We start from the raw sequence: 14,058 nt of genomic DNA on the forward strand, positions 1-14,058 counted from the left end.
TTGTGAAGGTGAGGACAAGTGAAGACCAGAGCAGGCGAGGAAGCAAGAGAGCGAAAAGTCCCAAAACTGCCTCCTCTTATACACCCCAAAGTTCCAAACGTCTTCGCGCCAAAAAAATGAAAGGTTCTTTTTCCTGCGGGTCTGTTTTCGCAGCCTGCTGTTTTTCTGTGTAGTCAGTAATCTTACTTTTTTTTTCAAAAAAATATACTTTATTCATAAAATTTGTAGCAAAAACATACAATACAGTTTCATATCACATTCCAAACGTACACAATACAGATTATACAATTTGCAGGTTACATCAAGTACAGTTCAATGAACACATTGTACATAATTACAGTTCATGACACTCTGGGGTGTCTCATTGCATTATACTCAATACAGATGATTGATTACAGATTCATTACAGGTACATTACAGATTCATTACAGGTACATTACAGCAATTTGAATGTTACATTCTCCCCCGGGGTTTTTCCCTGATTTCAGCCCCTCGGTATACAATGGCGGGAAGGCTCTAAACGGTTGCCTTTCCCCACCCAGCCTCAGTGCGTCCCTCAGCACGTAGTCCTGGACCTTGGAATGTGCCAGTCTGCAACACTCTGGGATTTTGATGGCCCTCCTTTGTTTGGTTTCCCACCCTTCGGGGTTACCTCATCGAGGCAATGGTGGTAATGGCAGACAGTGGGTTTCACTTCGTACCTGGTCCTGGGTTAAGTGGTTTAACATTGATTAACAATGGTGTCTCCATCTCCTGCCAATTACTGTATGCATTGCCCTTCCTGGCTCATTGTGTTCCCAGAGAAACTCTGTCCGCTCAGACATTTCCCTTAATTGGTTTAGGGGTCTGGTCAGAATCCCTTGCCCATTACACACACCCGGGCCACACCCATTTTTCAAACGGGCTGCTGTTTTTTATCAGCAGAAAAATCTTAAAACACGTTAGTCCACAAAATGTCTGTTTGTAAATCCCTGGGGCCTGCGCTGATGCTTACAGAGGCCATTTGGCCCATCTAGCTCATACATGTCGACACCCTGTGATCATGTGATGGAGAGACATAGAGCAGCAAGAATGCTTTTCCACAAATGACCATTGAGGCAGAGCCTATAACATCAGTTAAAAAGGAATTGGATCAGTATTTAAAGTAGGAAGAGTATGAAAGAGTTCAGGGAAAGAGCAAGAAGATGGGATTAGAGTAGACAGCTCGACAAAATCACAAGATTCACAGGTGCAAAAGGTTATTTTTCCAATTGTCGTTCATCAATTGAGAAAGACCCCCCCAGCCCACAATACAACATCCAACTCTTGCTGAAATAATTCCAAGTATCTACTCTTTTGTGAAGAAGGACTTTCTTTATCTGGTTTTTACTGGATTGAACTGGCATCTCCTTATCCTACTCTCACTATCTAGTTTCTCTGCACCTACTTTTTCCATACTTCTTACTATCTTCTGTCTCTCCAGAAGACCCCTTCCCTCCTCTTGAAGCAGAAATGCCCAAGTTTCTCCTCAGACCTCAGATACGAAGGATCAGCCTCGTGCCTCTCCTCTCCTCTCCTCTATTCTCTTTTGACCGTATAGTTCACCATCCTATGAGCTTTGTTGATTGCTGCTCTGCATTGATTGGACATGTTGAGTGTCGATTCTACTAAGATTCCCAGGTCTCTTTCAGCTTCATCCTTAACCATTTCAACAACATTCATGAGGTCCGTGTCTTGTTTATTTTTCCTTCCTATTTACTGCACTTTACACTTGTGTGTATTAAATCGCACCTAGAATGGTTCCGCCTAGCTGCATGGTGTATTCCCTAAGTTGCCTCCTAGAGTTTGGCATCATCTGAAAATGTAACCAAATCATTGACACCCCAATACCAATCCCTGCGGCACCGATCGGTAATTCCTCCCACCCCAACGTAACTCCTCTGACTAGAACCTGCTGTTTCCTACCCTTCAGCCAGTTTCTTATTCATTCCCGAGGTTTGCTCTGAATCCCCACAGCTTTGAGGTCAACCTAATTTCCATGAGGAACTTTGTCGAATGAATGAGGACCCAAAGCGTCATTGAGCTTCCCACAGTCTACTTGGGATGTCAACATCTGAAATAAAGTCAAGGAGGTTGGTTGGGCTGTATCGTCCCCCAAAACCTGTCACCATTAAGTTTGCTGACTTATTTCCCTCTCTGTGGTTTACCCCTGTGCAGACTAACCCTACGGGGTCTCTTCTTACCCCCTTCAGTAGCCCCTCTAGCCTTTCTCTAGGCATGAAACTCTTGCCCCAGGTAGACAAGTCACCGTCTGATAGGCATTGTCCACAAAACAGACACAGCCATCTACCTTCCCGAGGAGAGAATGCCCCAGGACTACAATCTCTCTGTGTCTCACGGTCTGTGTCTTTGACCCTGGTGTCTTTTCTAGTTGTCAAACTGCCTCTCCCTCTGTGACCTGATTTGCTTCTCAATTATCGGACAGTGCCTGGTATCAGCTCATTGCTGTAATCTCCTGAGTAGGCTCTAATGGCCTTTCCTATATTTATCACTACATGCAATTTTGGAACTCAGCGATTCCTGTATATAACACAGAAATGGAGCAGCTGGATTCACTGATGATAATGATGGATTGCAAAAAGGATCGGACACAAAAATGTTGGACTTTAAAGGGCTGAACATCGTTGAGCAAAGACAGATGTGCTGTAAATATTTATAAACATTCCCGTCCCTTTGTTCCCAGATTCTCACTATCGTTAGTTAGTGGGCAGGTATTTTCTTTCATGTTTTACTTGAGAAACCCTTTCTTCTTACTTCAGATACTCTCATCAGGTCAACATTCAGCAGCTCAATTTACTTCTCTCATTTCTTTTTTTTCCAAAAAATATACTTTATTCATAAAATTTGTAGCAAAATACAGTTGTCATATCACATTCCAAACGTACACAATACAGATTATACAATTTGCAGGTTACATCAAGTACAGTTCAATGAACACATCGGACATAATTACAGTTCATGACACTCTGGGGTGTCTCATTTCATTATACTCAATACAGATTATTGATTACAGATTAATACAGGTACATTACAGATTCATTACAGGTACATTACAGCAATTTGAATTTTACATTCTGCCCGAGGGGGTTTTTCCCTGATTGCAGCCCCTCGGTTTACAATGGCGGGAAGGCTCTAAACGGTTGCCTTTCCCCACAGAGCCTTTGCGGCGGCCGCACCCATCCTCAGTGCGTCCCTCAGCACGTGGTCCTGGACCTTGGAATGTGCCAGTCTGCAACACTCGGTCGAGGACAGCTCCATGCACTGGAAGACCAGCAAGTTTCGGGCAGACCAAAGGGCGTCTTTCACCCAGTTAATGGTCTTCCAGCAGCAGTTGATGTCCGTCTCAGTGTGCGTCCCCAGGAACGGCCCGTAGAGCACAGAATCCTGTGTTACGGAGCTGCTCAGGACGAACCTGGACAGATACCACTGCATCTCTCTCCAGACCTTCTTTGCAAAGGTGCATTCCAGAAGGAGATGGGTGACAGTCTCATAAGAACATAAGAACATAAGAAATAGGAGCAGGAGTAGGCCAATCGGCCCCTCGAGCCTGCTCCGCCATTCAATAAGATCATGACTGATCTGATCCTAACCTCAAATCTAAATTCATGTCCAATTTCCTGCCCGCTCCCCGTAATCCCTAATTCCCTTTACTTCTAGAAAACTGTCTATTTCTGTTTTAAATTTATTTAATGATGTAGCTTCCACAGCTTCCTGGGGCAGCAAATTCCACAGACCTACTACCCTCTGAGTGAAGAAGTTTCTCCTCATCTCTGTTTTGAAAGAGCAGCCCCTTATTCTAAGATTATGCCCCCTAGTTCTAGTTTCACCCATCCTTGGGAACATCCTTACCGCATCCACCCGATCAAGCCCCTTCACAATCTTATATGTTTCAATAAGATCGCCTCTCATTCTTCTGAACTCCAATAAGTAGAGTCCCAATCTACTCAACCTCTCCTCATATGTCCGCCCCCTCATCCCCGGGATTAACCGAGTGAACCTTCTTTGTACCGCAGCCTCCTCGGGGACAGTGCGCGGTGGTGCTGAGAGTCCGGGAGTGCATGAAGGATCTGACAGGAAGGGCCCTTCTCACCACCAGCCAAGCTAGGTCTTGGTGCTTGTTTGAAAGTTCTGGTGATGAGGCGTTCTGTCAAATAACATTGACGGGGAACCAACTGACAGGATCCACCATCTCCTTTTCCCTCAGGGTCTCGAGGACGTTACATGCGGACCACTTACTGATCTCCTTGTGGTCGAAAGTGTTTTTTTGCATAAACTTTTCGACGAGGGATAGGTGGGGCGGAACAGTCCAACTGGACGGAGCGTTCCGTGGCAGTGTGGCCAGGCCCATCCTTCTCAACACCGGGGACAGGTAGAACCTCAGCACGTAGTGACACTTTGTGTTTTCGTACCAAGGGTCCACGCAAAGCTTGAAGCAGCCGCACACAAAGGTGGCCATCAGGATGAGGGCCATGTTGGGCACGCCTTTCCCCCCTTTCTCTGGAGATTTGTACATCGTGACCCTGCGGACACGATCCATTTTTGATCTCCAGATAAAGCGGAAGATGGCTCGGGTGACTGTCGCGGCGCAGGAGCGAGGTATGGGCCAGACCTGCGCCACGTACAGCAACACCGAGAGCACCTCGCACCTGATGACCAGGCTCTTGCCCACGATCGAGAGAGATCGTCGATCCCACAGTCCCAGTTTCTGCTTCACCTTGGAGATACGCTCCTCCCAGTTTTTGGTGCACGCCCCGGCCCCCCCGAACCAGATCCCCAGCACCTTCAGGTAATCCGACCTGACGGTGAAGGGGACAAAGGATCGGTCGGTCCAGTTCCCAAAGAACATGGCCTCGCTCTTGCTATGATTTACCCTGGCCCCCGAGGCCAATTCGAACTGGTCGCAGATGCTCATCAATCTGCGGACCGACAGCTAATCCGAGCAAAAGACGGCGACGTCGTCCGTGTACAGGGAGGCCTTGACCTGAGTGCCTCCGCTGCCTGGGATCGTCACCCCTCTTATGCCCTCATCCCTCCTGATGGACTCGGCAAAGGGTTCGATGCAACACACGAACAAGACGGAGGAGAGAGGACAGCCCTGCCTGACTCCAGATTTGATCGGGAAGCTTTCTGATTCCCACCCGTTGATTGAAACTGCGCTACTGATGTTTGTGTAGAGCAGTTGGATCAAATTGCGGATTCCCTCCCCAAACCCCATTTTGGAGAGCACGTCCATCATGTACGTGTGGGATATTATGTCAAAGGCCTTCTCCTGGTCCAGGCAGGTGTTCACCCCCCTGTTCTGTAAGAGAGATAGAGGTGGATAGTGTTAAGTTGGTGATTTAGAGAGTGGTGTTGGGATAAGCGGGAGGCTTTTCAAACATGCAAATATCTGTGAGGGAAGGAGAGTGAGTAAATTGTAAAGACAAATAAAAACTGCTGAGAAAGAAATGAAATGAGAGAAGCAAATTGAGATGCTGACAGTTGGATTGATGAGAGTATCTGAAGCAACAATAAAGGGTTTCTCAAGAAAAACATGAAAGAAAATACCTGTGCATAACTAACAATTGCGAGAATCTGGGAACAAAGAGACGGGAGTGTTTATTAAATAGTTACAGCACATCTGTCTTTGCTCAACGAGAAGAGGGAAGGTTGTCTACATCAGGTATCAGAGCAGGGGAGACAGCGTTGGATAGTGCGTAAATAATAAAAGATTGAGGCTCTCAAAGAAGTTCTTAAAATCAACAGACTACTTGCACCCATAAATCATAGCTGTACAGAAGAAGGAGGAGAAGATGCCCTGGGTTTGGATCGCGTCACATTGATCAAATAGAGAAAGGTTTTGCTTTCATGTGTAGCATTAACAAAGTCTTGAAGAAACATCTCAAGGTGCAATGAATTACTTTGAAGTGTGGTGACTATCATGTGGGGAAATACAGCAGCCATTTTGTGCAATCCAATATCCCAAACACAGCAATGGGACAACTGGCCAGAGCCTTCCCGCCATTGTACACCGAGGGGCTGCAATCAGGGAAAAACCCCCTCGGGCAGAATGTAAAATTCAAATTGATGTAATGTACCTGTAATGAATCTGTAATCAATAATCTGTATTGAATGTAATGCAATGAGGCACCGTAGAGTGTCATGAACTATAATTATGTACAATGTGTTCATTGAACTGTACTTGATGTAATCTGCAAATTGTATAATCTGTATTGTGTACGTTTGGAATGAGATATGATAACTGTATTGTACGTATTGCTGCAAATTTTATGAATAAAGTATACTTTATGATAAAAAAAAGTTAGCCTTTTGGCTAAGATCAAGTGAGTTCCTATTCGGGCTTATTTGGATCTGAACGGGTCAGAACGCTGGCAGCGACCTCGTGTGCTCGCAAAGTGCGGACTTTGCTGCGATTGGTCGATTCGTGTGCTGGCTCCGCCCCTAAATTTGTGTAGGGGCTCCATCAATCCTGCAATGGCAGGGAAGGGCACGCGGGCACTCGGCCATGGTGTGCCAAACACCGTCAGGGTGACGGTAAAGACGGCTGAAAGTGTTACGCCGATGGATCGTGCGTTTTAGTGAAACGAGTTCTGTTTGAGTGTTGTGGATCCAAAGCAGCGGACATCTTCTGCCGACAGGATTTCCCTCGGAGCGGATACTTTGATGTCACCTCTAAGACCGTCGCTGGATGCCAGAAGTTTCTTCAGGTCTTCGAGGAGAAGGGGAGCGAAGGACCGCTGGCGATTCTCACTGCGGAGCCGCTCGTCACCCTCCCAACGCAGAGGAATCGGAAGCTGGTCGTACACACGTACAACCCACACGTCCCGGCCGTCGATGTGCTGACGTTCCTCACCAGATACGTCAACGGGGCGGAGAGCAGCATTGACGTCAACAACTGTTTCGGGATCTGGACCAGCAAGAAAGAGATCACGGCAACGTTGAGAGTGGACGACCACGGCAACATCGTCCACCCTCCCCTCCAGCTTCACCATCGGAGGAAGTCGAGGGTACATCACGTACGTGGGGCAACCCAGAGTCTGTCGCACCTGCGGCAAATCCGGCCACGTGGCGGCCTCCTGCACTGCAACCGTCTGCAACAACTGCAAGCAGGAAGGACACCAGACTAAGGACTGCAAGGAGAGCAAGCTCTGCAACCTGTGCGGGGAGGATGGCCATCTCTACAGGGCCTGCCCCAAACGCAGCTTCAGCTACGCCCAGGTGGTCAAGAGCAACACAGCGGAGGAGGAGGGGGCAACAAGCAAGGCCGCCCCAAAGAAGGCCAAGAACCCTCGCCCTGCTGCGACCCCCTCCGAGAAGACCCTGACCCAGGAAGACAAGAAGCGAGGAAAGGGTCAAGCCGAAAACTGCCAGACCCCGACACCCAGCTCCGAGCCCCCCCACCAGACGACAGAGTCCATGGACAAGGAGGCAGCAGAGGAAGAACGGCAGCTCGTGAGCAAGAAGAACAGAAAGAGGAAGCCAGAGGAAAGGAAACGAGCTCCTGCCAACACTGCAACCAGGGGTAAAAGAGCGTTCGAGTCACAGTCGGACTGCAGCGACTACCGAGGAGGAATGACAGGAGCGAAGCATCAAAATGTCCAAGGCGACAGCAACGCGATTGACAGCCCCCATCTCCAGGACACCGGGAGCAGCAGCGCAGAGAGCGAAGAACGGCTCCGGGACACCGGGAGCAGCACCGCAGAGAGCGAAGAACGGCTCCGGGACACCGGGAGCAGCACCGCAGAGAGCGAAGAACGGCTCCGGGACACCGGGAGCAGCACCGCAGAGAGCGAAGAACGGCTCCGGGACACCGGGAGCAGCACCGCAGAGAGCGAAGAACGGCTCCGGGACACCGGGAGCAGCACCGCAGAGAGCGAAGAACGGCTCCGGGACACCGGGAGCAGCAACAATGAGGAGCCCCAACTGATCGAGGATCGCACGGACTCTCCACCCGACACCAGGCCGCCGATGTCACCCCGGCGGAATGACGCCCCCCCTCTCTGAGGTGGATCAGGACTCGTACCTCAGCTCAGGGAGCGTGGAACACTTTACACACATCACCTGGGTGCAGGGACACGGCCAAGAGCTGGAAACAGCAAACGGACTGTCGGGTGAGACTTTAAACTGTTGTTAAAATGGGTCTGAAAGTCGCATCCATTAACGTGCGTAGCGTTAAATGCACTACGCGATGTGTGTCGACCTTGGACTAACTGACCAAGGTCAAGAGCGACCTGCTGTTCTTACAGGAGTGCGGCCTGCCGCATCTCAGCAATTACCGGCAATGGTCGCAGCGCTGGGCCCACGGGCCGTCTATCTGGTCGGGAGGCAACGATTGCCGTGCCTCCGGCCTGGGGATTCTGCTGCGGGGAGGCAGCTTCACCATCACCGAAGTAAAGGAGGTGGTGGGGGGTCGTCTCCTCGTAGCAGACGTAATGTACAAAAACGCTCCGCTCCGGCTGATCAACGTGTACGCCCCGGCTCTGAAGGACGAGCGGCTGGCCGTCTTCCAGCAGCTCCCACTGCTGCTGGCGACGTCCAGGCCGGTCATTCTCAGCGGTGACTTCAACTGCATCATCGATGCGGCTGGACGATCCGGCAGAGCCGACAGCAAACTGGACACAACGTCCAAACTCCTGATGGAAGCGGTGAAAGACGCCAAGCTGTGCGACGTCTTCAGCAACCCTGCAGATGGAGCAGCGCGTCAATACACCTGGTCCAGACCAGACGGGTACGTCCATTCCAGGATAGACTTCCTGTTTGTGTCCCCGAAGCTCAAGGTCAGATCCACCAAGGTCACACCGGTGTTCTTCTCTGACCACTGCCTCCTCCTGGCCGATTGTCACCTACAGGACGATCAGAGAGTGGGCAGGGGGATATGGAAGCTGAATGTGAAACTGTTGACCTCGGGAAACATTGAGGAACTGAAGAGGGATTACAAAGGCTGGAGAACTGTAAAGCCCCTCTTTGATTCCCCGGTGCACTGGTGGGAAGCCATCAAGGCGAACATCAAGCTGTGCATAGACCCTCGGTACACAAACACAAAGTGTCACTACGTGCTGAAGTTCTACCTGTCCCCGGTGTTGAGAAGGATGGGCCTGGCCACGCTGCCACGGAACGCTCCGTCCAGTTGGACCGTTCCGCCCCACCTGTCCTTCGTGGAAAAGTTTGTGCAGAAAAACACCTTTGATCACAAGGCGATCAGTAAGTGGTCCGCACGTAACGTCCTCGAGACCCTGCGGGAAAAGGAGATGGTGGATCCTGTCGGTTGGTTCCCCGAGCAGACTGTCAATGTCATTTGGCAGAACGCCTCATCGCCAGAGCTTTCAAACAAGCACCAAGACCTAGCTTGGCTGGTGGTGAGAAGGGCCCTTCCCGTCAGATCCTTCATGCACTCCCGGACTCTCAGCGCCACCACGCACTGTCCCAGAGGAGGCTGCGGTGGAGACGAGACCGTCACCCATCTCCTTATGGAATGTGCCTTTGCAAAGAAGGTCTGGAGAGAGATGCAGTGGTATCTGTCCAGGTTCATCCCGAGCAGCTCCGTAACACAGGATTCTGTGCTCTACGGGCTGTTCCCGGGGACGCACACCGAGACAGATATCAACTGCTACTGGAAGACCATCAACTCGGTGAAAGACGCCCTTTGGTCTGCCCGAAACTTGCTGGTCTTCCAGCACAAGGAGCTGTCCTTGACCGAGTGTTGCTGACTGGCACATTCCAAGGTCCAGGACCACGTGCTGAGGGACGCACTGAGGATGGGTGCGGCCGCCGCAAAGGCCCTGTGGGGAAAGGTGAACGTTTAGAGCCTTCCCGCCATTGTAAACCGAGGGGCTGCAATCAGGGAAAAAACCCCTCGGGCAGAATGTAAAATTCAAATTGATGTAATGTACCTGTAATTAATCTGTAATGTACCTGTAACGAATCTGAAACATACCTGTAATCAACAATCTGTATTGATTGTAATGCAATGAGGCACCCTCGAGTGTCATGAACTGTAATTATGTATAATGTGTAGCTGTATTGTTGGAATCATTTGAACTGTACTTGATGTAACCTGCAAATTGTATAATCTGTATTGTGTACATTTGGAATGTGATATGAAACTGTATTGTATGTATTGCTGCAAATTTTATGAATAAAGTATATTTTTTGAAAAAAAAATTGGCCAGCTAACCTGTTTGCTGGCCAACTGGAAGAACTCCTTGCTCGTCTTCCAACTATTGCCATGTGGTCTCTAAAGTCCATCGAAACCATTGAAATGGGCAGAATGTCTAAAGCCTTGTTTGGGAGTTGTTACCTCCAATATACAAGGCGCCCTCAGTTCTGCGTTGGAGTGTCGGCCTAGATTATACATTGAGGCCTGAAGTGGGGCCTGAACCCCCGATGCTCTGACTCAGGGGAAAGAGTGCCGCCAATCGAGCCAAGCTGGCTCTTTGAAAGAGCAGTTGTCGGTGATGAACAAGTAGAAGGAGATCATTTCCAGGCAACAGATAGGAATGAATAAGGAATGCAAGGTGATAATAGATAAACTCAACTGTTAGACACTAATGTAAGAAGCAATGAAGAAGGAACTCTTAGATTTGAGATACAACCAACAGGGGGACATTATGGGCATCAAAGGAACATGGCCGCCAGTGGGGGATGGACAAGAGCCAACAAGTTACCGGCTGTTTCATGGTGGTGCAGTGGTGGGGCGATATTTTGAAAGGGAAGACGTTAAGGTTCCAAATTCAAGCTTGGATGGGAATAAAGGCAGGGCAGGGTGGGAACAGGAGGAGGCCATTCAACTCCTCAAGCCTGTTCCACCATTCAATTATAAATAAAAACAGAAAATGCTGGAGAAGCTCAGCAAGTGAGGCAGCATCTGTGGAGAAAGAAACAGAGTTAACGTTTCAGGTCAAAGACCTTTCATCAGAACTGGAAGCTGTTGGAAGAGTTAAAGTTTTTGAGCAAGTACAGAGCCAGGGAAAAGGGGGGGGGGTGGGGAGGCGGTGGAGGGGAGGAAAGAACAAAAGGGAAGGTCTGTGATAGGGTAGAGAGCACAAGTCATTAAATGACAAAAAGGGATGATGGTTCAAGGCAAGGAAGGTGGTAAGGGGACAGGTTAAGAAACAAAAGATTAATCAGGAGTAGCTGTATATGGCAGCAGCCGAACCATTACCAGCACTAACTACTGAAAAAAATGGGACCAGTGGTTATGATCTGAAGTTATTAAAATCAATGTTGAGTCCAGAAGATTGTAAAGTGCCTAAATGAAAGATGAGGTGCTGTTCCTCGAGCTTACGTTGAGCTTCATTGGAACAGCCGAAGACAGATCAGAGTAGGAGTGGGAGGGGGAGTTAAAATGGCAAGTGACCAGCAGGTCAGGGTCATGCTTGGGGACTGAGTGGAGATGTTCAGCAAAGCGATCACCCAATCTGCGTTTAGTCTCCCCAGTGTAGAGGAGACCACATTATGAGCAGCGAATACAGTTTACTAAATTGAAAGAAGTACAAGTAAATCACTGTGACATCGGCCGTCTCAATTTCTCCACTCCCCTCACTCACTCTAACCTCCCTCTCTCTGAACTCGCAGCACTCCGTTCCCTCAGGTCCAACCCTGACATTGTCATTAAACCTGCTGACGAGGGCAGCGCTGTTGTTGTGTGGTGAACAGAGCTCTACCTTGCGGAGACTGAACGCCAACTCTCCGACACCTCCTCCTACCTCCCCCTGGACCATGACCCCACTGCCGAACATCAAGTCATAGTTTCCCAGACCGTCACTGACCTCATCTCCTCTGGAGATCCTCCCGCCACGGCCTCCAACCTCATAGACCCCCAACCCCGCACAGCCCGCTTCTACCTCCTTCCCAAGATCCACAAACAGGACTGCCCCAGAAGATCCATCGTTTCAGCCTGTTCTTGCCCCACCGAACTTATTTCCTCCTATCTCGACTCTTTTTCTCTCCTTGTCCAGTCTCCTCCCACCTACATCTGCGACTCTTCCAACACCCTCCACCACTTTAACAGTTTCCAGTTCCCCAGCCCAAACCGTCTCCTTTTCACCATGGACTGGTCCCTCTAAACCTCCATCCTCCACTAGGACGGCCTGCGGGCCCTCTGCTTCTTCCTTGAACGGAGGCCCAACCAGTCCCCAACCACCACCACCCTCCTCCGCCTGGCTGAACTTGTTCTTACTTCGAACAACTTCTCCTTTGACTCCACTCATGGATTTTAGCAAGACTTTTGTCAAGGTCCCATGTGGCAGACTGGTCAAAAAAGTAAAAGCCGATGGGATCCAAGGGAAAGTGGCAAATTGGATCCAAAATTGGCTCAGTGGCAGGAAGCAAAGGGTAATGGTTGACAGGTGTTTTTGCAACTGGAAGGCTGTTTCCAGTGGGGTTTCGCAGGGCTCAGTACTCGGTCCCTTGCTTTTTGAGGTGTATATTAACGATCTGGACTTGAATGTGGGAGGGATTGATCAAGTAGTTTGCAGATGATACAAAAATTTGGCCGTGTGCTTGATAGTGAGGAGGAAAGCTGTAGACTGCAGGAAGATATCAATGGACTGGTCAGGTGGGCAGAAAAGTGTGAAATGGAATTCAATCCGGAGAAGTGTGAGGTAATACATTTGGGGAGGGCAAACAAGGCAAGGGAGTGCACAATAAATGGGAGGATACTGAGAGGTGTAGAGGAACAAAGTGAAGATAGCAGGACAGGTAGATCAGGTGGTTAAGAAGGCGTACGGGATACTTTCCTTTATTAGCCAAGGTATAGAATATAAGAGCAGGGAGGTTATGCCAGAACCGTATAAAACATTAGTTAGACCACAGCTTTACGAGGATGTTGCCAGGGCTGGAGAATTTTAGCTATGAGGAAAGATTGGATAGACTGGGGTTGTTTTCTTTGGAACAAAGAAGGCTGAGGGGAGATTTAATATATAAAATTATAAGGAGGTATATAAAATTATGAGGGGCCTAGATAGAGTGGATAGGAAGGACCTATTTCCCTTATCAGAGGGGTCTGTGACCAGGGGGCATAGATTTAAAGTAATTGGTAGAAGGATTAGAGGGGAGCTGAGGAGAATCTTTCACCCAGAGGGTGGTGGGGGTCTGGAACTCACTGCCTGAAAGGGTGGGAGAGGCAGAAACCCTCAACTCATTTAAAAAGTACCTGGATGTGCTCCTGAAGTGCCATAACCTACAGGGCTACGGACCGAGTGCTGGAAAGTGGGATTAAGCTGGATAGATCTTTTTTGGCCGGCAGGGACACGATGGGCCGAATGGCCTCTTTCTGTCACTTAACTTTCTATGATTTTATTCTATGACTCATTTTCTCCAAATAAAAGGTGTCGCTATGGGAACCCATATGGGTCCCAGCTATGCCTGCCTTTTTGTGGGATACGTGGGACATTCCTTGTTCAGTCCTACTCAGGTGCCCTCCCTCACCTCTTTTTCCGGTACATTGACGACTGTATCGGTGCTGTTTCCTGCTCTTGCCCTGAACTGAAAATTTCATCAACTTTGCTTCCAATTTCCACCCTTCCCTCGCCTTCACATGGTCCATCTCCGACTCTTCCCATCCCTTCCCCGACTTCTCTATCTCCATTCCTGGGGATAGGCTGTCAACCAATATCTATTACAAGCCCACTGACTCCCACAGCTTTCGATTGGGCACTTTACAACCTTCCGGACTCAACATTGATTTCAATAACTTCAGATCATAACCACTGCTCCCATTTTTTTTTGTGGGACAGCAGGTGCTGGTAATGGTTCTGCTGTTGCCATTTGCAGCTCCTCTAGACCCATCATTTGTTTCTTTACTTGTCCCATTCCCACCCTCCGTGCCTTGCACCATCATCCCTTTTGTCATTTAATCACTCCTGCCCTCCACCCTATTACAAAACCTCACTTTTGTTCTTTCCTCCTCTCCCCTTTCCCTGGCTCTGTATTTGCTTAAAAACCGATAACTCTTTAACATCCTCCAGTTCTGGCGAAAGGTCATTGACCTCAAACGTTCACTCTGTTTCTTTCTCCACA

General features: G+C 49.1%; 1 long non-coding RNA gene across 1 annotated transcript in view; it reads right to left on the minus strand.

Annotated features, from left to right (window-relative positions):
- Positions 1-334: 334 nt before the first annotated feature.
- Positions 335-14,058, minus strand: part of LOC137320689 (uncharacterized) — a 191,972-nt gene continuing 178,248 nt past the window's right edge. The window contains exon 3 of the long non-coding RNA XR_010962625.1: positions 335-707. This is a non-coding gene — a long non-coding RNA (uncharacterized lncRNA). The remainder of the gene's footprint in view (positions 708-14,058) is intronic.

The sequence above is a fragment of the Heptranchias perlo genome, chromosome 4 (assembly GCF_035084215.1).
Source record: "Heptranchias perlo isolate sHepPer1 chromosome 4, sHepPer1.hap1, whole genome shotgun sequence".
Lineage (NCBI taxonomy): Eukaryota > Metazoa > Chordata > Chondrichthyes > Hexanchiformes > Hexanchidae > Heptranchias > Heptranchias perlo.